Below are 25,628 nucleotides of genomic sequence, written 5' to 3' on the forward strand. Positions count from 1 at the left end.
GAAAGAGCGTACAAGTTCAAACGTCTCAGTGAGAGCGATTGTCGCTGCAAGTAGTAATGTTTAGTGTTGCGGTAGATTACCAAACCAACCAAATGTTATTTCAAAAATTACGACAATACTTAGGTATCGCTGCCGTCGACTGAAACTTTAACCACGAAAAGGCCTGAAAGCTGTTGGGAGAATTTTATTATTCAAGCATCTACCTATGCTATAAGTTCCGCCTTCTATTTTTGTTTTACCTATTCTGTACAACCCTTTCCACTGCCGAGAGTCTCTGGTAGAGATCTCTTCCATGTCCACTTCTTATGTTTAATTTTTGGTACAAATGAATTAAAATTAAAAATGGACTCAACATGCATCACGCAGTGCAGTTTCTAGTGCCGGAAGCCAACACCCTCCTCGGGTCACAGAGTAAGCGACTTTACTTACTTATTACTTATATTTGCAACATTGTACCTGGTCGTTTTACTGCGGGATACACAAAGATTTTATGAATAAGGAACATAGTACATACTACAAGTTATGTTATATTCAAATCTTTATATTTCATTCATAATGGCCGGCTTCTTTTGCAATAGGCCATCGCATCAGTGTCGCACAAACTCACGATCAAACGATATTAAGATGCAAGTAGTTCATTGAAATGAGTTAATTGAAAAAACAAAGTAGAATATCATATGAAAGGATATGTACGCACTACAATAGAATTTTTATTTATGTTAAGTTGCACTGGTTTGACTTATAGTAAATATAATATATTAGCGAAGCAAATACATGCAAGGAATGAAAGATGAACTCCTACGCGCACGGTGGTGCCCTGGGAAGAAATATTACGTGTAGCGTGCATGTAACAGTGATCATATTCCCGGATGTAAGATATGTAACGAGGAGAGATCAGCTTCCGGCCAAATTAGCTACATGAGCTCCTGCCGCGTGTAATTTACACCGAGATAAAGAATTAATATAGTTAAACTGGGTTAATTTGCAAATCAAATTAGCTACGGTCTAGATGTGCAATCGAGTTAGTAATCATAAAGTTTGCGCTTCTTATGTTCTAACTCCTAACCTATTTAGTTGTATATTCGTAACGGATACAGATATTTCTACAGTTGCCAACAGTCATGTCATAAAGTGCTGTTTTCTACTTTTTTCTCGATGCAAAGCTCTATTTTGCAGGATGAATGTGGATCTCAGTTTTTTAATCATAAATATAATGAACTAAGAGACGGCCTTATTAAGAGTATCTAGTAGGGGTTGCCAAAATATTAACTATTCTGAAGAAAATGAAAAAAAAAATAGATTTTTTTACACCTTTATTATCTGTTATTCCCCAAAGCCAATATGATCCAAAATTCATAGTCGCTGATCATTCCTCCCTGTGTCGGGTACACTTCGTAGCGAAACTTTGAGCTTTTATAAAATAACTTAGGTCTGGCACGCGCTGGCTCTCTCACTCACTTTGTAAACCAGCGCAGCATTGACATTTAAAAGTTGAAGCAATAAATGCAATGATAATTTTTATACATACGAAGTAAAATGTGAATTGCATTTACAACGTTTTATTTTCACGTGGCATTGTGTCGTTCAAATATGGAATTGAATATCAAACTAGTTTATCTCCGCGACTTCATCTATTTTCTTAGTGGTGTTATATGTTACAGCTTGTATGGGGACATGCAATCTCTATTTACAATTTTATAAACTTACTTCGTGGTCTGACTTGTTTCTCAGATTGATTTATCAGCAGGAATATCTAGGGGCTTTCGTTGAATTTACATTTGTTTGTTTTTAAATAGGAAAGTGAATTTTGTTATCCAAGGTTAATATAAAGTGTGTGTAATTAAACGGTACGGTACCTAGTTAAATGAAAAAAAAAAAACATTTTTATAAAGTCAAGCTTTTTAAGCTATAGTTACCTATTAATCACCAAGTGTAGTTATTGTTTACTCACAAAATCATTTTTGATTTTCAAATCAATCACAGAATCTGCTTTCTGAACTACTTGACTTAGTGGTAGGGGTCTTGACCTGAGGTTGGCCTACATAAAATTTAAGGACATATTTTGATTTAATATCTTCATTGGCGGCAACTAAGTTGATTTATGAACGCAATAAAACTAGAAGATTGATGTCGAGCGACTGATCCCCGCCCGGGCCTGCTGGTGGTAGGTACTTAGTTACTGCACAAGAAATATGTAACAAATCTGCAGACTGTTTTGTTATCACTTGACTCCATTTTTTACATTTTTTGTCAAACAAAGCAGCGCGCTTGAAAAGATATTTAGGTTGTTAGGTACTTACAAATAAAGTATTAAAGTAATAATAAATATTTTTTTATTCTGTTAAGCACAGTATAATATCTAGGTAGACTCAAATAAATACAAAAATTACGTCGATTTGTACAATGACCGCAAATGTTGTACAAAAATAGTCACATCAATGTTGGAATCATACAAGAAAATACATGGAAAATGTAAAAAATTATAATCATTCAGACTCGTTCATTCCTGGGCTTCTTTCCCGCACTCAGCCGCAGCTGTCCGCTGACGTGACAGCGCGCTCCCCGCTGCATGCCCTCAACCAGCCGAGCTTCCTACAGGATCCAAGCAGGCCAGCCAGCTCGGCGAATACTTCACTGAGTGTTGCTAGGGAGGCAATGTTCTAGTGTCTCATCGGTAATCACTCTCCATGCATGATCTGCACAGAGGACTGAGGGATACCTGCAATGCAAAGGTATTTGTTTAATGAACTCAATGGTCAATTCTTCAGCGCTTGAAGACCCGAGTCTTCGAACTGTGCGTGTTGTCAGTGATTACATGTGGATCGCAAACGTGGTCGCTAACTGTGGGTCCCATAAGAAAGCTCAGACTCACCCAGCGGGCGATGGAGAGAGCTATGCTATGAGTTTCTCTACGTGTTCATCTGAAATGGGAAACCTGAGTAACAGACATACGTTAGCGGGTTCCGGAGCTGAAGTCACAGTGGGCTGCGCACAAAGTTCCAAAACACTGTAGACGTTGGCGAGCTGGCACTAGAAAGCGCATCGTCGGAAAACCCCCCTAGACCTAGTTCGACTAGGACATCAAGCGAGTCTGCGGGAGCCGTTGGATGATGACGTCAGGCCGCTACGGTTCGTAGCGTCGCTCGGGTCGGTCCGGGCCGGGCGCTACGCGGCGGCGGGAGGGCCCGCGCGAGGGCCGTGGGGTGGTGAGCGCGGCGGCCGGCGCTGGGCGCACTCCGCGATCCGCGCCCGCCTCGCTCGCACGCGTCCTCCTCCGCAGCGCACCGGGTACGTACGCGCCTTGCATAACGCCGACGCTCTGCCGCCGGACCGTTGCCCCACACCGACTATTTCGATAGTGTAATTTGCCGGATTTTTGGTGTGCAGAGCCTCGGCGGAACTTACGCCAGCGATCTACATTTTTGTGCATTTTACTTTGTGATTACGACCGGACTTGCGATCGGTGCCGGGGAGTGTTTCCGAGGAAACCGAGGCGAAGGTCGCCGAGCCCTTTCACGTGAGTGCGACCGACGCTTTTTGTCGCCGACGCAAATAGCGCCGCACGCCACCAGCTGCAGGCGAGCGTCGAGTTGTCGACTGTGACTTATCCGCTAAATCCTTACTATTCTAAATTTGTTCTAATTTTTTGTAGTATTGCTAAATAACTAAATACAAGTGATTCGTGTTTTTAACGTTCCGCTCCGCCCGGCCACCGATCGCAAATATCGAATTTTCAGGTCAGTTTTTCACCGAGGGTCGAAGGTCAAGGTCGCGAGACCCGGATTTGGAGGTCACGCTCCCTCGACCCTGTGTCGTTCGGTCGAATTTAAACTAACCGAATTATTTTTCAATTGCTTTTAAGTGTTTTAGAAATAAGTGTGCTATGTTTATTTCTCGTGGTTCTTCTGACATATTATACTTAAGAATACTGTAAGGTGTAAAAACAAGCAATCAGTTTCATCGATTAGAAGACAATAGTCAATGATTTTCGTGGAATCGTACGCGCAAGACGAGCCGCGGCGGGCTCCGCGAGCCGCGACAAACTCTAGTGATTAGACAACGCGGGGTCAAGGCCGCGCAATATGAAACTATTGATCGGCGGAACATTCGATCGGTTCGGCGATCGAAAGTTGTCGCTGTCGCAACCGCGGCCGCGGCCGGCGCGCGCGCAGCGCCGGGGCCAGGGCTCGGGCGCGCAGGCCCACCGGAGCTAAATCTCGAAAAAAGTAATATTCGCAGACGTTATCTGAAGGCGACGAAATTAACCAATATATAGTGTAATAACTTTCAGTACTATAAAAATAACTCAGTGTGAAGCATTTTACATAAAGCCTTGAAAAGAGGAGCAGTTGCTTTACGATTCAAAAGTACATATTCTATTGAAATTCTGCCCCTATTTCGGACATAATTGGCCAAAATCGGCAAACAAGTTTAGAAATGATTGTGACCCGCTAGCCGGCAGCCGTCTGTCCGTGTGGTGCGGCTGGTTACGTGTGTCGTGTGGACGCACACTCGCGTCTCCGCGTGTATCGGACGTTACGTGCGTTACGTAACTGACTAACTGACCGAGTGACCGCAGACACGTTGCGATGCCGCGCGCGTCGCCAAAACAACAACAACGTGCACTGCACTCACTAGCACAGCTGTTCACTATTGACTTAGAAGCGTGCCGTGCCGGGGACTCCACTAGTCTGTTCGAGATCGGACAGTTAATGACATCGTTTCGTGGTATCTTATAAAAATTCGTGTACTGGCGAGGCAAATAGTGTACATTTTTTATTTGATTTTCGAGCCAGCCTAGTTATTAAGACGTCGACCTTCTATTTGGGAGGTCGGGGGTTCGACTCGGGCTCGCGCACATCTAACTATCATTTTAAGCAATTAAATATCACTCGCTTTAACTGTGAAGGAAAACATCGCGAGGAAACCTGCTTACCTGAAAGTTTTCCATAATGTTCTCAAAAGTGTGTGAAGTCTCCCGATCCACGCAGGACCAGATCCGTGCTCAGTAGTGGGCTGGCGATGGGTTGATCATGATGATGATGATGATGAGCCGGCCGCATCGCTGCTCGGTGCTGTGTATTCAGGAATACAACTACGCCGCGTGACGTCATGTCGAGGAAAATGAAACAACTCACAACAGTGTTGTGTGTGTGTCAACAAAGCGAAGTAAACAAGCGACGCTGTCGGCGCACGAGTAGAGGTTCGCGTCTCGCAAACACAGATTAATTTCCGAGTTATGTAAGCGCACCTTTCTATGCGCGTTTGATATTCAATTAGACCGCGATTAAAGAAACAAACGCTCGTGTTACGCAAACGCCGCGCCACTGCAGCACGTACTGCCGCGCAGAATGCGTGTTGCAACGCGCGTGGAACTGTATCACACATCGGCGCTCGATACTGCTGTGTTGCAACGCGCGCTTGTACTTCAGCAACTAATGTTGCTTGAAAAAATCGCTCGCTCCCACGACCGCGCCGCGCCGCCGACTGTACGCGTAGGTACAGACCGCGCCGCGCCGCCGACTGTACGCGTAGGTACGAGTAGCTAGATGGCAGTTTCCTACTAGGTAGGTTCCAAATAATTTGCTCAAAAAGTCGTTACTAAACAAAATTAGCAACACAACTGCCTTGCTAAAAAAACCGGCCAAGTGCGAGTCACACTCGCGCACTGATGGTTCCTTTCTCGGTTATTTTTTCCAACACGATAAATCAAAAACTATTCTACATAAAAATAAATAAAAAACTGTTTTAGAATGTACAGGTAAAGCTCTTTCATATGATACTCCATTTAGTATAGGTATCTTATTTAGAAAATTAAAACACATTTTTTTTTTTCAATGATGTAACCACAAATTCGCGGTTTTCAGATTTATTCCTGTACTTGTGCTATAAGATCTACCTACCTACCTTTCATGATTCTAGGTCAACAGGAAGTACCCCATAGGTTTCTTGACAGACGGACGGACAGACAGATAGACAGACAGACAGCAAAGTGATCCTATAAGGGTTCCGTTTTTCCTTTTGAGGTACGGAACCCTAAAAACGAACTAAAAAGTAAAATTTTCCATATTTGAATATGGCGCAATACAGCCATCATTTTGATTTTTGACAAAAAATTATAGCCTGTGCTACTCGGCATGATGTAAGGATTCTAACCGATACTCCATATATCCAATTCTGTTCACGCATTTAGAAGTTACGGTGAAACAAAAAAACACGTACACACCTATAAATGAACCCTGAAAATGTTTCATTGTTTTTTTGGGTAATCGTATAAAAATGTACCTATTTATTTTTGGGACAATAACCCAACTCTGATAAACAAAAACTGGCCGTGAAATGAATGCCGGATATCGGTTCTGTTGCTTTTGTGTAGGTACTGCAGGTAGGAACACAACTACCTAAAAATAAACAGCTCTTTGTTGAACTACAAAATCGCAACTATTCAATTTGAAAGTTTCATTTGCGAAAACCTTACATTGTCGAACCCTTATGTCATTGGTTATTTAAGCATAGCAGCTAACTGCCTCATTGATCTAGTGGACAGCTTATGCGGCTGCGAGGGCCCAGGTTCGAACTTAAGTCCCGGCTCGAGCAAAGTAACATTAGTTGGGGATATTTCTTGAGAAATTAGAATGAGTGTAGTGGGCGTATACCCCCGTGCCTATCTTCCTCAGGTCGTGTCGGATCGCATCAGACAATGGGCCTGAGACCGTGCCTGAGAGTTGGCACACACTCGACGACGTGCGGGTGGAAACTCGTGCGTCTCGCGGTACGTTAAGGCCGCGCTTACACAAAAAACGAAAAAATTTAGATTTCAAGTGCTAAATTTACCACAATAGGAAAATCTTTCACATAATTGAATACATGTTTAAAATATACCAATTTTTAGTATTGACTCGCGGCTGTTGGGCGATGTCAACCTTGTCGCTCGGAGCTTCCTCTGATGTGATAGAGCATCTGATCGTTAGCTCTGCCTCAGTAGATACACATAAGATACACATCCATTCCATCGATAGTGACATAGACATTAATAACCGCCCGGACCACGCCGCTCGACTAAATTTCTGCAACTCCTTTCAATGAGGGTTTACATTATAGAGAAAACGTACATGCAACATCTCAATTTCCCGGACTCGATGATTTGAATTGTTCGTTGATATATCAATTATTCGGGTTTTCCTTTTATTCAAATAGAAAAAGAAAATGGAGTCAACAAATCAGACTGACAGTATTATACATTTTGTTTTAAAATGCAAGTATAAATAGATATGATGTACTTAGGTATTCAATTCAATGGCAGCACTACAATTTGCGATGGATGGCATGCAAAATAATATGATGTATGAACGTATAGGTGTAATATGAAGTAGGTAGGTACCTAGTGTCGGATCTTTATAGCCATCTTTATTTTTGAAAATCTATTCTTCTAAGAGATGCATTTGAATTGTAGTCAGATGTTAGATGCATTTGTATGATTACCGCTAAATCAAGTCATTCCAATAAGTATGAGTAGCTCGATGCGGAGGAAACCTCTTTGTTGTGAATACCAAGTAGCTCTACCTTTTATTCAATACCGAATGGATGAATTAATTTTGCAACTTATTTAAATCATGTATCATATTATATACTACAAGGTATATTATGTTGTAGCTCTCAAGGCCCGCACCGACAGTTTTAACATAACAAAATATTTTCGAATGTACTTATATAATTTATCCGGATGTAGTATGCATAAAATTGAACCACTGGCAACCGGTTTCTTACCAAAGTTGTGCTATATACCTACTATTTTTGTTAAAATACCTAGTATTTTCAACTTCGAGACATTTCTATGTGCAGGCAGCAATAATACCATGTGCCAAATAATGCATACAAAAGGCAGTTGGAAGTAGTTTATAAAAAACCTTCTAACTCACGATCAAGTCAATTGAGATATTACTTGTATGAACAAACTGATGACAGCTGGCCGATTACGGTAAATGATATGTTGCAGCGCAAAACAAGTACTATCCTGATTATCAGGATTTTGACCTGATTTTAGTTAGAACATTTTTCGGAAAATACGTTTAATTGAAATTTCAACCTACCCAATTGATATCTTTGATGGTATAATGTTAGAATTTAGAAATCTTCTGGCAAATGTCAACAATAACTCCAAAGAATTTAATTTCGCGATCAAATCAATGACGCGTGACCCTTGCGTGACCGTGTAGGAACGAAGCAATACACATTTAGACTAATTTTTATCATTGAACTAAATTAAAATTACGTATCTACAAGGATTTGACATGTAGTCAAACAAAAATCATGTTCCATGAGGCTGTCAAAATTAGTATACCTAACATCAAGTTGTAAGCAAAATTGAGTCGCAGCCGTTTTGTCAAGCAAAACAATTGTCCGGAATGACCCGTCTGCTCTAGTACGTAGTACTGCATACAGGTCGTTGGTTTTTATACATTAGTCTGATCTTTACAAGCAAGTGAAAGATTCATTTAGACCATTCTATTTCGTATTTTCATGACATAATCGCGGTGACGTGCGGACGCGGACGGCGCGATGTGAGATCCGGCATCGCGACCGGCAAATAAACAAATGACCCATAATTAGATTGCAAGCTGATATTATAAAGAAGTGCTCAAGTAGATTAAAGGTGTAGATTTTTTACTTTTGTGCTGCTTAAAAATATTATATTGAAACATTATCTCTAAGACATTACGAACAAAGGTATTTCTGGTCCTACTTTATTAAACTATTTATTTTTAGTATGGGTTTAACGAAAACTGCCCTTTCCAGACTAGCCCGCTTCCATCTTAGACTGCATCATCACTTACCACCAGGTGAGATTGTAGTCTAGGGCTAACCTGTATCTCAATAAAATAAAATAAATCTGCTTATAATTTGAAAAGGTAAAGCTAAGATTTTCTTAGTTTACAAGCGGAAAGTGTAGTGTTTGCTGTTTGCTGTTTGCTGAACATGAACACCAACAAACTGCCGCGTTGTAGGTACTCGTATTCGACGACGAATGTCAATATTGTGCTTGCAATTGTAACTGCGCCTTGCTGGAGTGCTCGCTACACGTGCTCGAGCGACTCCAGAACTAATTGCGTAGCGTCAGCGATATAAATGTTCCACTAGATGAGGCACTTCGTAGTAACAATAGTATGTTCCAACGAATATCGCTGTTTGCACTCCTGTCAATCTTAATCCAAGACGCAGTGTTTAAAAATTCACAAATAATCGAAGGATTTTTTTGACATCTGACCATGGTGCTACACCGCACCATCGTAATTTTTTTTCTAAAATTTATAATTAGTTAGTGTTTCACTCGGAATGATACAAGGATCCTAACGATACCCCCTACATCTAAATCTGGGATTTAGAACTAATGGTAGATCAAAGAAACTCAAATACATACAGTACCTACATGAATTACCCGAAAACATCACAATCTTTTTTTGGTCAGTAATGTAAAAACTGGAGAGCGGGTTGCACAAGTTAGTATTCGTATCTCTACATTGGCTAAGATAATAATTTATCAAATGGTTAAAGTTAACGAACCCTGACTTTTAAATGTACATTCTTGTGGTGTAATGGCTTTCGTATTACGGACTACAGGTTATTTAGACACATCCTTCATTAATTCATTCATTTGTGTACCACCAGTGGGTACGCGGTGTTATATTATGTGAAGTGATAGTTACTCAAGTTTCAAGCTGTTCAAGTTACAAAACGTTAAACTTAAATTACTGTTTACTGCTATGAGGTTACGATGGAAAAATACCCATCTAGTTAAGTTATACGACTCTTATAATTGTTATTTTGTAAGACAAATTATAGCACTTTGCTTGTACCGTAGGGTGTGTGGTCACTCATTGCGAAATGAATAATAATATTGAACCAATAATTTTGAAATACAGCTTTCAACGAATGTTAAAATTATTGATTTTTCGATTGCTTTCGATTGTTAATTGCTTCTTGAAGCCACACGTAGATCTAACGATTTTAGACTTGTTATTTGGCTTGACAACATAATAATATAATGTATAATAATATGATATAATATTGTGGCACACAGCCCTTTGATACATGATACATCATGTAGAAATGCTCTCACTACACACACGTGTTACCCATAATATTATAAATGCGAAAGTGCGATTATTTGTTGGTTTTTCCTTAAGCAACGGATCAACGGATTGACGTGATTGTTTTGCATGGGTCATTTTAAAAGATATGGAAAATGATACACTTATATTATCTAGGCTTCTTTTTCAATCAATTCAATTCAACCATCTTTATTTTCTCCCGAACAATTAACGAATTCCTACAGAATTTTTGAAAACCTACATAGTACATATATTACCTATACAGGGTGGTCAAAAAGTCGTGGATCAAACGCAATAGGGAGATAGAGGAGGTCATTTCCAGCAAAAAAAAAATTCTACAGCATGGCCATTATATTTAAATTGCCCTAAGAGTTATGAATATTTTTGGGTTTTTTAACAAAATACCAAATTCTCTTACAATTAGACTAATTAAAAAAAAATGAGATAAAAACAATAAAACAAACGATGTTGTATCATTACTAGATAATGTATCAGCACTACAAACTTTCTATTGAGGCTCTGTCTACCAAATTACAAGAGCAATTAATTATTTTCCAAAACTTTTAAAGCGTTACCAAAAATTAAATGTCACTTTAAAAGCGCACTCTGAAAAAAAAAAATGTACTACGGAAAAGTGACCCTGTATCAGAAAAACTTGCTGATTTAATGCCAATTTAAATGAGGTATAACACATTACTCTTTGTTTCGTAATTCTGGTATTATAATCGTTTTTTCATATCAAGGTGCAAATTTCAGTAGATTAGTTTAATTCAAAATAATTTTGAAGATTATCATGCTGCTAGTTAAACTGCTAGTTTTTTGTACGTTGGAATTCTAGAAACATCACTGTGCTTGTCACACTTAAAATTTGTGAAAATAACAGAAACTCTTCACTACCACCACGTGCCAGAACTACCCAGAACGCTCTCTTGGTCATGCTGTAGAATTTTTTTTTTGCTAAAAATGATCTCCTCTATCTTCCTATTTCGTTTGATCCACGACTTTTTGACCACCCTGTATATATGTACCTATATTTTTAAATTTTTTATCCATGCAGAGGAAATCACGTGGATCATCTGTTTTAACTATTTTTATTTCTTTTAATAAAATGAACTAAAGTAAACTATTAGTTTTACCCATACTCTCGCTGGCACACCTCGCATAATATCTTCCGTGGATTAGCCTTTCCCATACAATTCCGTCCGCAAAAATACGCTTGAATCTTACGTCATCGTCATTGACAAAGTCAAGAGACTTTTGCAAATTCTCTTGACTTTTTGAGCGCGTTTTTTATCTTCGAAGGGCCCATCCATATACATCGATGTTCTTTGGTGTCATTAGAACAGAAAGCTAACGTTTAAATTAAAGTGGCATGAGTGATGTCATGATGTAAAACAGTTTGTATATCAATATTTCGAGTGCATATTGCTGTCAATGACAGTGTGGTGTGTGACCCCCGACAGTTGCGCAAGCGAGGACGCGGTCTTGACCCCCGCCCGCCCCGCGCGCCGCACCCCGCGCCCCGCACCCCGCAGGCTGGAGGCGCTGCAACGGGGCTAACTGTCAAATGTTCAGGGCTGCATCTACATCGGTACTATAATTCACCGCGATCAGGGGCTAGTGTAACGTTGTTACATTTTGCGTAAATATGGACGAAAAAATCATTGGAAAAATTTGCATGCTTTTATGGGAAAATTTTACTCAGGCTAGGGCTCAGTTTTGGACCTGTACATAAAATAGACTCGCAGGCAAAAATTCCTCCTAAAAAAGTTTTCACCAAACTCTCCACATGCAGTAGAATAAGAATAAGAAGTGTTTATTTGCTAGAATATGGTATAATATACATTGGTCTTAAAATATTATGTAGAATCGCATATTCTGCCAAGCATGGCGTGTAAAATTTATTGAATTTATTTAATGTAACAAACATGTTAAATTACTGTTAATTATTAGAGAAAACTTACTAAATAAAGACAAAAATACAACTCTGGTTGTAAATAAACCATCAGAGTTGCGGGAGAATTATACAAGTTACTTGGTTAAACTCTTTATTTGAGTAAGCAATCGCATAAATAATTTTTAAATTTGTATCAAAAAACATTAAACGAAGGCTCTACACCTAATAACAATAAATTCGACAATATTCCTTAGTAACAGCTTGATGAAATATCTGCAGCAAAACAGACAGAAGGAAAAAGCGAAATTCTTACTAGTTGACACATTGTTCCTAAAAAGTGGTGACATTGTACAAACGGATGTTTACATAAAAGATGAAACGAGGGCAACCTCACTGAAATACTTGTTTCATCGTAGTTTTGTAATTATTACAGCTAATTACAAACAGCGCGTGTCTGCTTAAAGCATGATTTGGGAGGACTGACTGGGCGTACACTAACTCATTCAGAGTCAACTAAAACTACTTTCCTCTCTATTATTTTTTAGTTGTGTTGTAATGATCTGTTCAAATATTTGACCATATTTGTCAGATATTTCCGTTTGGCTTTCATAAGATTTCTATACTTATCTATTGTCTTGTGCAATGATTTTACTGTCACAATTTCGAAAAATTGTATTAAACTGTAATTTTTTTGTTATACAAGTTTTAGACATATTATGATGTATGATAACGGCTGCATGCCACGATTAATTTGATGATTTTGAATTATCGATAATTCGAGCCAGTTGCATGAACCGTGGTCACACGATGAGACTGCAGTGCCGCGAGAGATGCAGCTGACGTAATTTACATGACAATAAGTCCTCAAGCCAGCAAATAAGCCTAAAACAATAATTATAGTATAGTTAATTGTCAACCTCCACCTACAATGTCTTTATTCTTGATATAGTATAGTCATCACAGCGGCATGCGTCGTACTCGCTGCTCGTCGCAGCTCCGCTGGCCCCGCGGCCGCCGCGCGTCACAGTGAAGCAACCAGCAGCCCTACGGTACATTTTAATTGTACGACCATGTGTTGTACTCATGCCGTTCTACGATACTTAGCTGTACATCTGAGCGAGCCCCGAAGTTCATAAGTCACTTTCCATCCGTAATGCACTTCGTATTGGTTAACAAATTAATATGATGGAGCTTGTTAAAATTTCTCATAAACTAACGTAATCATAGACGTAGTCAGAAATGTAAAATAGCTCCCCTATTCCATTTTTTTATATTTTTGCAATCTCTCATTTACATGTTTAGAGTTGCATCTCCCACCTGCAGTCGCGTGGCTATATCAACAGATAATGCCGTAGTCGCGGTAGTCAAGGTCAAAGAAAAAACGCAGTTTACAACAATAAACAATGTCATTATATTTCCATCTTATGTAGGTAGGTACTTACCTAGCGAACAAACTCTGTATGTTTCAATAATTCACTCATGATATCTACTTATAAATATCAGTACGTCACGGTATGACTTACTAAACTCAGTGCTGTCAGCTTGGACTCTGGTTTTGATGCGTCTTACTGATACGACATCCACGTGTGTGTAGAGGTGAAGTAAGCTCGCGGACGAAGCACAGAGTGATTCCAGTTCTTCGGCTTCCTGTTCTTATCCCATTCAAGTGAGGTCGGTGCAGTGTATGTCTTCTTCTTCCACTGTTTTCTATCACCACTTTCACAAGCATAATATTCTCTTTTAGCAATGATTTTCTTTGGTCTTTCTCTCGTCATTTTTCTTTCACATGATTTAACATTCTTCTAGTCTTACCTAGTGCATTACATCCCTATACCATGCCAGCCTATTACCTCTCGTCTTTTCTACCACTGGCACTACTTGCAAACTTCATTTTATACCTACCTATTTATACCTTATCTTGTCAATTCTTGTCACACCACACGCCCATCTCAACACTCGCATGTATTGTTTTACCGTTCAACATTCTGAGCTATACAACAAGTCCGACGACTCTATTATACATTCAACTCTACAAAACATAAATTAAATTAAACTAAATTAAAAATACTTGAGTGCCAAGTGTGCTTATATACGTGAGTGAATGAACGTAACACAACAATTCACGCGTAGGAGTGTGAGGACTGAGGAGGGAGGCACTAGGTATGAATGAACGCATCAAAATGTCATTGTTGATTTGGAACCGGTTCTGAATCGCGAACTTGAACTTGCGAACAATGGCAGAACAGCCTCGCCACCAACTCAATCTAGAGGAATGTTCTCGTTCTCCCGCTGCGGCGACCTTGCCCGCACATCACACTCATTTTATTATACTTATTAATACAACATAATGAGGAAAAACATACAATGTAAAGTTATCATATATGCGTTACGTTATAACTTATTCATTACTAGCTGATGCCCGCAGCTTCGCCCGCGTGGATTGGTCAGATCCCCTGCAGCATCAGGATTGAGGAGTTGGACTCCAAATTTTTTATGAAACAATGTCGCAAAGTTCCTCTATCGATTAAAAAAGAAATGACGGAAATCGGTTCAAAAATCTCGGAGATTTCGGTGTACATAGGTAGAAAAACACAACTCCCTTTTTGAAAGTCGGTTAAAAAAGTAGCCTATGTTACTCCCTGGTCAATTCTCTACTTGTCTGTAAAAATCCCGTCAAAATCGGTTCAGCCGTTCCCAAGATTAGCCTTTTCAAATAGACAGACAGACAGACAGACAGACAGACAGACAGACAGACAGACAGACAAAAATTTTAAAAACGTGTGATTCAGTTATAGTATCGTTCAAATAACCATATGACCTTAATATGCGGTAGTTATTTCGAAATTACAGACAGACACTCCAATTTTATTTATTAGTATAGATCCACAGTCAAACACTAAATATATTGCCGACATTTTGAAACACCATCATCTTCATGAGCGAGCCACTACTGAGCACGGGTCTCCTCTCAGAATGAGAAGGGTTTTGGCCACCGTCCGCTGATCTAGTGCCGATTGGCAGACTTCACACACCTTTGAGAACATCGTAGAAAACTTTCTGTCATGCAGGTTTCTTCATGATGTTTTACTTCATCGTTAAAGGAAGTGATATTTAATTCCTTTAAACGCACATAAATCTCAAAAGTTAGAGGTCCGTGCTCGAGATCGAACCCTCGACCTCCCGTTAAGAGGATAAGCCAACGATTTGTATGCAAATAACGTTAATTTCAATCAGACCAACTTTACACTCACAAGTCCACCATTGGTCCAAAGACCACTAAGAAAAACAGCCAAAAACTGTTTATCTTTTGGTACGAGTAGCATTCCAAACCAGTTATACATTCATTACCATTACCAATTTACCAGTGGATGAACATTTTGATTTATAAATATTTAAAAAAATCTATGCGCATATAAAGTGATTGATCATTTAGATAAAGCGATTTGTTTAATAAAGGTAAACTCAAAAAGGTAAACTTTTACAAAACGTAAACTCCGTACGTCTATAATATATCACGATTATTATCATGAACCCTTTGCATTACTTTAGCCAGTTCACATTACAGCGAAGGTCACCGGTAGATAATGCATACTTCAGTTTGCAAACCTCGGCCCGCTCCGCTCCGCCATAACCGGGCTCATTCCATTAAGATTCAAACGAAAGATAACTTTTTTCTTTCGGTTGTGCAATTTGATAGTTAGTTTATTTCCATTCTAGCCAATTATGATATAAAGTTATACTTTTTTCATCACACTTAAGTATTTATATTTTACTTAACATTTTTATGACGAGAATTGAGGTATATTGACGTAATTGAGTCGGGAATTTTACAGTTTAAAAGTATATTTTACTGAGAGCATTCCAAAGCAACGTAGTTTAGCTCTCACTTGAATATCAAATTCAATTAAACACAATTAAATTTTAGGAACTAATATATCTGAGGTTTTCCAGATTTCCTTTAACATATACTCAGTTTTTTATTTACTTATTTATATTTTTAATCAGTTTCAAAATTACAGGTGTCAGGAAATTACATACCTACAAATCTTTAAACCCGTGTTTTAAAACTAGTGATTTTTACGAAAATCTGACAAACCACAAACATAGATATTAATGTTTAGAATATTTAGGTATGTCTATGTTTGTTATTCGAATTTGATTGGTTAATATTCAAATGAGAACTAATAAAGTACGTATGTATGGAGCGTGCGACAGCAAGAGCGCGGTTAATCCTACTCGTATACACTGTGTTATGTTTTATCGGAATCGATAGCTAGCTGCTTGGAAGCTCAGGCCAGCGAAGTCGAACGCAATAGCTAGTAATTTCATCAAAATTAGAAACTATACAATTAAAAGTACCGCTAGGCTCTGATCTGTAATTTAAGCATAAAATGTGACACCAATAAGCAATAATAATAATAATAAAATTAGATGAACGAGCCGCGTTACAATCGCAAGTGAGCCCTTATTTCTTCAGCAGTAGGTTTGCGTACTGGCGCTTTATTATCCTGTTTATTTACACGTAGCACTCTATTAACTATAAAAACCAGTCTCGCAAACAATTAGGCATAAGAAAATAAGTTCTTATACCTATAGCGTAGAGTGTGCATACTAGTGTTTCATAAGGCTGTTTATCGAGGCTGTATTTTCACTCTATAAATTATAACAAATAAGTCCATCTTAGATCTCTGATTTAGGTAATACAGCTCAATTAAGCACTTAGCAATTACGATCAGATACGCCGCGTTACAGTGTAAGCAAATGGGCTCTTAATTCCTTACCAGCAGGCTCGAGCACTGGCGTTTGACGAGGCTGTGTATCTAGGCTGTATCTTGGGCTGAGATCAGCTGCGAGTGACGCAACGAGCGCAGTGTTGCATAAATGTACACTGACTACAGCGATACTTTATACTGGCAACATTGTGTCCAGGAAATATTCAACTGGTACATAAAAACATATATGTAACGTGACCTAACATTACATATTATGTATGTAGATTGTACAGGAAAAGCATAGTCGCAGATACTTAGTGGAATATTCAGTCTTCAAATTACAAATTATTTAAACTAAAATATTATAAACAAAATTACAGTTAAATACGTTTAGAATATTTGTTTCAATTACAATTATTTATGATTTTCTTAGTTAAAATAACATGCTAATATTGTCTAGTATAGTATGAAATACAATAATAAATAGGTATGAAAATATTTGAAGTAATGAAATGTATGTCAAATATCAAGTCTACGAAATTGAAAATATAATATTTCAAATTAATTTTATTTAATATCCATTTCCCGAACTGTTTATTTATCTATTCGTGTCAGAAAACATTACAATTCGCAACGAAGGTGCAAAAAATTACACGTAACACATCAGCTATTAAAAGAAAGTAATAGCTGTATCCAATGATTTACTTATATCTTTATTTTTTTAATGAAAGTGACCTCACAATCTACTCAGAAACAGCAGAAGACGAGTATTTAATTATTTTGTAAGGCCGTCTTAAAGGAAAACTTTAAAATAATGAATCTTTATAAAATTCTCGTCAAATAATAATAATTAATTAACACTGTGAGATTTTTAGCAACAAACTGCATGCCACTTGCGGAGTTAAGATATAGTCTACGTTCTAGATATATTCTACAAACAATATCAAAGCACTTCTGATTTCACTTTATTATTTCTGTAAATCTACCTCTGAATTACAATCTACATAGTAGCCGATTCAGGCGTTAACCGTTATATCCGTGTAGCTTTGCATAATTAGCGTGCTTCACGAGTAGTACATCAAAGCAAATATAAATATTTTATCTTAACATCACGGTCATAACTCATAGAATTGCATACTAATATGAACTATGTTAATATATCCTCGGTACGATAGATTTGGCACTAATTCAGTTTTTGCGCCGGGCGCGGCGCGGGGCGCGGGGCGCTCGCAGTAACGAGCTATCAAATAGCACATGTTCCGTGGAGCGAAATAATCGTAATTAAACCTAACCAACCATAGTGCCATGGCACAAAAACGTCTCACAGGTAACTTCATTTTTAACCGACTTCCAAAAAAGGAGGAGGTTCTCAATTCGTCGGAATCTTTTTTTATTTTTTTTATTTTTTTTTAATATTTTTTATGTATGTTCCCCGATTACTCAAAAACCCCTGGACCGATTTGGAAATATTTTTTTTTGTTTGAAAGGGTATACTGTGCAGGTGGTCCCATATAAATTTGGTGAAGATCTGATGAATATCTTCGGAGATGGAGAACAGAACTCCTCAATGGATAGGAGCAAATTGCTCGCGATCAGTGTAATAGCTTAGTAAACAGTAGGGTTTTAACTGGGCACAGCATATTATAGTACAGTGGGGCCACTAAAAATTGTGAAATAAAAAATTTTCAAAAGAAAAATAAAACCGACTTCAAAAACGACAAACACTAAAAAGTAAAAAATAACTTTTGTTTAGCTACACGTGTAATGTACCTAGGTATGAAGTCGGGCGAGCTTCACTCTTGGATTTCTAATTTTGTTTTAATATGCTCGCTCGACTTCATACCTAGGTACATTACACGTGTAGCTAAACAAAAGTTATTTTTTACTTTTTAGTGTTTGTCGTTTTTGAAGTCGGTTTTATTTTTCTTTTGAAAATTTTAATTAAGCAGGTTGTGGAGCAAAACACGTGACTGTGGCTCTTGAGAGAAGGCAGTCAGTTTAAACTGACCGATGCGATAACAAGCAGTGAGGCGCGCCCTGCAGCCGCGCCCTGCGGCACGTGCAGCTGCAGGCGCACGCTGGCGAGTTGCCTGCAGCTGCACGTGCTGCAGCGGTGCCCTGCAGCACGTGCAGCTGCAGGCGCACGCTGGCGAGTTGCCTGCAGCTCACCACAGGTCGGCTTACGGACGAAAACTAAAACGACTTAAGTGGCGTTGGTGCTGATGTATTTCTCTAAACTAAATTTAGAGTATCTGCATAATTTTTTTTTTAATATTGCTGAAAATGGAACTTGAAAGGATGGAAAATGAATTGTAAATTAAAGTATCAAAATTTTAGTGCTAGAGTAGAGGTGAGTGCATCCGTATAGAAGGCGAAGGTCTCACTCACGGGTTCAAAGAGCAGGCATGTCATAAATTTTCAACACACGGCACACTAGGTACGCTTTCAAAACATCCGTTGCTTTACATTACTTCCAGTTTTACTAACTTCTAACTCCTCTCAGCTACTCTAGGTATTCATTTTTACAGTCCGTACTAGGTAATATTATAATTGCGAAAGTGTGTCTGTGTGTCTGTCTGTCTGTCGGCTACTTTTTCACGGCCCAACAGTTTAACCGATTCTGACGAAATTTAGTACAGGGTTAGCTTATATCCCGGGGCCGGACATAGGCTAGTTTTTGTCCCGGAAAATCAAAGAGTTCCCACGGAATTCCAAAACACCCATCCGCTTAACTGATTTGTATGAAATTTGGTACCGATAGGTAGCTTGCGTCCCTGTAATTGACATGGGCATTTTATCCCGGAAAATCAAACAGTTCCCACGGGATCTTTAAAAATCTAAATCCACGCGGACAAAGTTGCGGGCATCTTCTAGTTCTAAATAATTTCACCGAAGGATATTCTTTTTAGTTCCGTGTTAGTGAAAATTGGAATAAGTCCGTTCAGCATTTTTTGAGCTTAGTATTTTCGCGATATAATTGAGATTACTATTATCACGTACAGCAAATGTAATGAAAACACATTTTCCTTTATAATGTTTGAGAAAGGTAAAGTATAGTATCGGGAATCTTCTATACTCGTATATACGGCAGCGCGTGCGCGCGCGCCGCGTTACGTCACGGCATTGCGTCACGATCACTTTCCCGCACGCACACACCGACACACCGCGTGCACACACGCGCGCGCTCAGCACACTGACATACAAACACCGATGCATTAATGAGCCAAATATCATAACCCTAATCACATCTACATAAATACCATCTAATTCCATTAAACTTGTATTACCTACCTATTCGTATTGTTTCAATACAAACCTATTTTAAAAATAGCCGTTGAAAACTCATCAAAACGAGGGCAAAAAATTGCTATTATCTAGATTAAAATTAACTATGTTGATTACTTCATATTTTCGTTAAAGCGTGTAAAATTTTAATTGGAGGTCACGCACAGGTTCTATAAAAAACTTTGTAGTCATTGTATATTTTGTAATTTATCACGGGTTAACAAAAATTCAGTAAGGAAATTCGTTTTCCTAATGGATGCATCCAAATTATTTGTACACATTTAAAAGCCTGTTTTGGCAGACAAAATTAGATTTTCCACAAATATGCCGAAGCGGTTTTAAATGTTTTTGTGCAAGACCAACTTGCACTTAGCCGGTTTTTTTTTCAACTATTGGAACGCAAAAAATAATAATTAAAACAGATTACTCGGGTTCTGCATTTTAAATTAAATGTATACGAAACTTAATAATTAAATCTTAAAAGATCTAATTAAGTTTTATAGAGGTTTACCTGTGACAAAAAAATATTATGTGAATAATATACGGGAGGGGGGGTAGCAAGGAAGTTATGATTGTTTACTGCAACAGTCGCAATCGTTGTAATATATTCTTGCTAAAGCATATTAGCCAATAGCTAGAGATTAACAGCTATTAGGAAATGATCGTGGCTATCACATTACGTAGCTGCTTCGGTGTGAGGCACAGACCATGGTGTGAGACCTGTAGCTGTAGGAATCCATTAACAAACGGTAAATAAATAAAATCAAAACGTATTAACATAAAACATAATATTGTTATCAGCGGCCCACAAGGTAGTGTAAAAGTTACATTGCTTATGTATTGCAATACACATATCATTACAAGTGTAGATATGTAACGTTTTGCTTTTTTTTTTCAAAAAGAGCAACTGTTTAGTTTCTTGCTGACTCTTCTCAGTAATATTTGCTTTCCGAACCGGTGGAACAGTTTTGACACATCATTTAAGTGGTGCAAGCTGTCCTACATGAAATAAATTCAAATTCGTGACCCACAGCCGGTGAAGCGAATGACATAAACGCAAGGTTGCCACATCTGACTCGTGAATCGTTGTATCTGTCCCACTGATACCGATGTGAGCTTAGTGTCCACCGACGGCGGCCACTCTCGGTTTCAAGGGACCGGTATTACTGTGCGCCGGAGCGGACACCGCGCCCGACGCACACCACCACGTGACAGGAAAAACTCAATAAATAGGCAAATCGCAGAGTCAATAAAGTCGCGATCAATCCATCGCCGGCCCACTAATGAGCACAAGTCTCCTCTGAGAATGGGAAGGTTGTAGGCCTCACTTACACGAGAGCTTTTTTAACGTCCGTTAAAAAAGTGTCCAAATAGAACTTAATGTATTCCCAAGTATATGTTCTTTATTCTTTATTTATTTGCATTCATGTCCTACACACACGTCAACGCTGTGAACAGATACTTGGGAATACATATTTTGTTCTATTTCTGTCGTGTAAATGAGGCCTTACGCCGTAGTCCGGCACGCTGGGCGTGCGCGGTGCGATCGGGAGACTTCACACTTTGAGAGCCTCCCAAAACAGAGTGCGTCTACAACAGACTTTTAAATTAATGTTGTTCTAACAGGTTAAATCATTATATCCTACTAATAGATGATACATTGATTTCTCGGAATAAACAGTAGCCCATACAGTCACGTTGATGCGTCACTCAGTCAGTATTGAAGGACAAATCTGCAAACGAACAAAAAAACACACTTTCGCATTTAAAATACTAGTACAACTTTTTTATAGGTACTTTACTTCTTTCATGCTATCTAAGTGCCCCTCTACAAATTTTGGCCTCTACGATATTTTATCTCTCCATGCAAGCTGTCGATATTTTTTTACTGCATCTTCTGATAATAATTCTTTTGTAATAATAGCTACACTAATTAATAAACTTAGTTATAAGTATGTCCGGTGAAGAACCTACTTTATCAGTAGGTAATGTATTAGTTGAGCATAATATTTATCGCAACCATGGTGTTGTCGGGCACTTACCTCATAGAGCACGGGTGAAGCAACGGAAAGGGCAGCGCAGTTCAGAGGCCGGGCTCGCTCTCACATTACATTTCGTACACTCCTTACGTCACCCTCACGCCGAGTTTTCCATTCCGTAGACTCGGTATATAGAGTGTAAACTCAAGGCTGTATTGCTATCCGTATTTCTTAATATTACGATTGCGTATATTGCAAACAGCCCACCTCTTATTCCACCCGGCGGGGTTCAACCCCGGCACACCACTTTCATTTTTCAGAGTTATGTGCGTTTTAAGCAATTAAATATCACTTGCTCTAATGGCGAAGGAAAACATCGTGAGGAAAGCTGCCTGAGGGTTCTCCATAATGTTCTTTCGTGTATGAAGTGTACCAATGTGCGGCCAGCGTGGTGGAGTATGGCTTAACCTCTCCCAGTCTGAGACGAGACCTGCGCTTGGCAGTGGGCTGGTGATGGCTTGATCATGTTGATGGTGTGTTAATGTTGTCAAAAGCTTGTCTTTATGCCAAACTTAACTTACGTTAAACATTTTCTGCATTAATAGATTTAGCCTCGAATTGATTCCAATAAAAAGGAACAGAATTATCGCTTACACAACTCGCACGCCGCTGCGCTCAATGTTAAAGCGATCGAGAAGTAGTTTGAGTGAGTGAGCGAGCAGGTTGCGTCCAGATTACAAACTAGCTCATTTTGTAGTCCGCCGCAAATGTTAGCTAAGAGATTTAGATCTTAACGCCTTAACTTAATCTTTAAAAATAGGTAGAACTATGTTTTTTAATTCATCACGATCAACCCAACCAGTACCTCAAAAGGAAAATCGGAACCCTTAAGGACTATTCACACCAATTGCGTATGCAGCATGTAAATATTGTGACGCGTGCGTAGGGACGCGCGTGATTCCGTAGACATAACTGCACGCATTACGTCTACGCGAACGTTCACGCTACGCAAGCGGTATGCCATGTCTCATACAGTTCCATACATTACAACGCAATGGTACGTCTATGCTTACTTGCGTGAACGAGCTGTTATAAGGTCACTTTGTTGTATGTCTGTCTGTCTGTCGTATCTGTCAAGAAAACATATATGATACTTCCCGTTGACCTAGAATCATGAAATTTGGCAGGTAGGTAGGTCTTGTAGCAGAAGTAAACGAAAAAATTCGAAAAATGTGAATTTGTGGTTACATCACAAAAAAATTAAAATGTGTTCATGAACAAATAATATAATTAGTACTTTCAGTTTTAAGTAGGATACCATTTGAAAGCACTTTACTTGTACATTTTAAAATAAATTTTTATTTATTTTTATACGTAATAGTTTTTGATTTATCGTGCAAAATGTCGGGAAAATACCCGAGTCGGAAGCTTCGGTGCTAGTCTGAATCGCACGTGGCCAGTTTTTTAATTTATTTTATAAAACTCTAAATATAAATATTTATAGTGTAGTTAAAAAGCAAAACACGTAAAATATTACACTCAACTATAATAATAATTTAAAGTAATGTTTAATTTCTGGCAAAAATATTGCAAGGTTCGCAAGCTATACAATGTTATTGCTCCACGTCCTAACGTTAGGTTACATTAGCATGAAGTAAGTTGTGGTGAGACGAGTAGTGGTTAAGACGTCGGCCTTGTCGGGGAGTCCGCGCTTTAAGCAATTCAAAATATATCTTGCTTTAACGGTGACGGAAACATCGTGAGGAAACCTGCACGCTTAAGCTCCATAATGTTTCTATTGTAGACTATAAGCAAACCCTTCTCTTTCTGAGAGAATATACCCGTTCTCAGTACCTAGTTAGCCAGTGAAGGAATAAACTTGAGCAACGAGTAGGTAGGTACCTTTTTAATGTTGTTACTTAAATAAATGAGATTAAAGAATAAGCGAGAAATAATTTTAGGAAAACTGTACTGTACAACATTATTAGACACACAAATGAACCTATACATTTTGAACTCATTAATCAACCATCTTGTTCTATATATGTAATAATATGGACATAATTAATATACTGCTATAAAGACAACTTTATCGCTTTGTTCAAGTGCCTATAAAATATTATTGCTCCATGTTAAGGTTTTTGAAAAGTAATTTTGCAACTTGAGCTTCTATTTGGTTAATTTTGTTTGATTAATACTTTATTGGTACCTTTACAGTAGTATTATTTGTATTAATATTTTAATATAGGAGTAGTAAAATATAAGCGAGGTTTAACTTTTATTTATAGGAGATTCATTTTATTAAATATGTATATGCTTATTATTTTGCAACACAAAATTTACATTTAAAAGTCATTAATCCATCAACTTGTTCTATGTCTAAACTATGTTTTTAAATACCGCTACGTATAAAATTTTATAATTTTATTGGTATAGTCTAACTGGTTACCAAAAAGTTATATTTAAATTGCCTTTAGCACATGTTAGTAGTTAGCCCAGTAATTTGGTCGTCAAAAAGGGGCTTATCTGGAAAGAATCTTAAGTGGCGTCTTCGTGAAAACTGTCAATGATAGGTTACCAGTTTCTCACGGCCTGCGCTGCCAGCACATACATAAATCATACTGACCAAGTGCCCATACAAGTATAATGCCTACTTGATACTGACATAGTATTTATTTTCCAACAACTGCAACTTTGTCCACTTAAACTTTTATAAATTTTGTCTGTTTTCATGAGGTAGGTACTTCCCCTATATTTATCATAAAAGTGCACTATCAGTTTTCAGAATGCCAGTCTTGCTAAATTTCGTTAAAATTGGTTCCGAGGTTCATCTTGAAACAAACAGCAGACCGACAAATAGACAGATTAATCTGGCCATCTTCATATCTATACGTATAGTAAAAGTGTAAATATTATATAAAAGGAGAAATTGAACGACAGACATCAGCGTAGTATACAATCAAACCACTTGAAATAAAACTTAAGATTTTAGACTACAAAAAATCCTATTTCATATGGAAAAACTAGTGTCACTTACGTGTTACGTCTGGGACTCTACCACAAGGTCTGAAAGTAGATTCTACTGAGAAGCGCTGCCAAAAAAATCTGCAGTTACTCTTTAGGTTATCGCTAAGACATAGACCGCTACTAGGAAAAGTTTAAAAAGCCGGATAACTAAGCTAACTTATAATATCCGCGCCGCAAATATGCCTATTGAAATCGGTACCGAAAAATAGGATCTGGCATTGAGTGAGTCACAGAGCAATGCTGTATAAACGGTCAGTAATATTGTAATTTGTAATACAATCTGTAGCCGTGAAACATCGGGGCGAAAAAGTTCAATTATCCAATTCCAAGGTGACGGCGCCGACTGCGGGCACACAGGTGTCGCGTTACTAATTCAATCATTATTTAGTTTCCAATATTGTAACAATGTGTATTCTGACTGACTTACCAGTTAACTTTTACTGGTTAGTTTAGGATTCAGTAAACCATTACTTGACAACTGTACCATATATTATATTATGTATCACATTCTAGCAAAATAAACATTAATCTTTCCTATTCTTATTCTCGACATGTTATCTTGTGCACATTCTGCTTCTATTTCAACGCAGGAGGGGTCTCAAGGCTACAATTTCCCACT

The 25,628-nt window shown here is 38.3% G+C and overlaps 1 protein-coding gene across 2 annotated transcripts in view; it reads left to right on the forward strand.

Moving 5' to 3' along the window:
* The first annotated feature begins 3,241 nt into the window (after nt 1-3,241).
* LOC123877077 overlaps nt 3,242-25,628 on the forward strand; it is a 50,153-nt gene continuing 27,766 nt past the window's right edge. For both annotated transcript variants that reach the window (XM_045923587.1, XM_045923586.1), the window contains exon 1: nt 3,242-3,288. The gene's annotated coding sequence lies outside the window, so the exon portion shown is untranslated. The remainder of the gene's footprint in view (nt 3,289-25,628) is intronic.

The sequence above is a fragment of the Maniola jurtina genome, chromosome 22 (assembly GCF_905333055.1).
Source record: "Maniola jurtina chromosome 22, ilManJurt1.1, whole genome shotgun sequence".
NCBI lineage: Eukaryota > Metazoa > Arthropoda > Insecta > Lepidoptera > Nymphalidae > Maniola > Maniola jurtina.